This window comes from Myotis lucifugus, unplaced genomic scaffold (genome assembly GCF_000147115.1).
Source record: "Myotis lucifugus unplaced genomic scaffold, Myoluc2.0 scaffold_2497, whole genome shotgun sequence".
NCBI lineage: Eukaryota > Metazoa > Chordata > Mammalia > Chiroptera > Vespertilionidae > Myotis > Myotis lucifugus.
The window spans coordinates 10,725-11,206 of NW_005873545.1; the positions used below are offsets into that span (position 1 = coordinate 10,725).

At 34.4% G+C, this 482-nt stretch overlaps 1 pseudogene; it reads left to right on the top strand.

Annotated features, from left to right (window-relative positions):
* The window catches only part of LOC102426069, a 4,797-nt pseudogene extending 4,681 nt beyond the window's left edge, over positions 1-116 (top strand).
* The last annotated feature ends 366 nt before the right edge of the window (positions 117-482 follow it).

The following is a 482-nucleotide window of genomic DNA, read 5'->3' on the forward strand; positions in this document are numbered from 1 at the left end:
GTTCACACAGGAGAAAACCTTATAAATGCAGTGAATGTGGGAAATCTTTAAAAAGTAGGAAAGGTCTTCAATATCACAGAGCTCACACAGGAGAAAGCCATTATGAGTGCAATTAATGTGAGATATTTCTCAGTCTAATTTGTAAATTAGCTTTCCGGAAAGAGTCTGGATGTGATAAGGTTTTTAGATGTGTAGGAAATGTAGTTTGTTACTTAGGACTTAACAATTGTATAAGAAAATAAGTAAGGTCTCATTATTCTGAATTATATTTCATACATTTGATCACCTACATTATGTAATGTCCCCACAACTGTTTCTGGTGTTCTGTTTCTTTTTATGTTGGAAGTATAGATATCTATGTTGCACTTTCTAACATACAGAGATATCCTGCCATATCTATGTCACTGCATATTTCTGTTGCTGAAGGTATTTCCCCTGATCCACCTATATTTTAGCATCCTGTAAAGTTCCTATGGATGGCA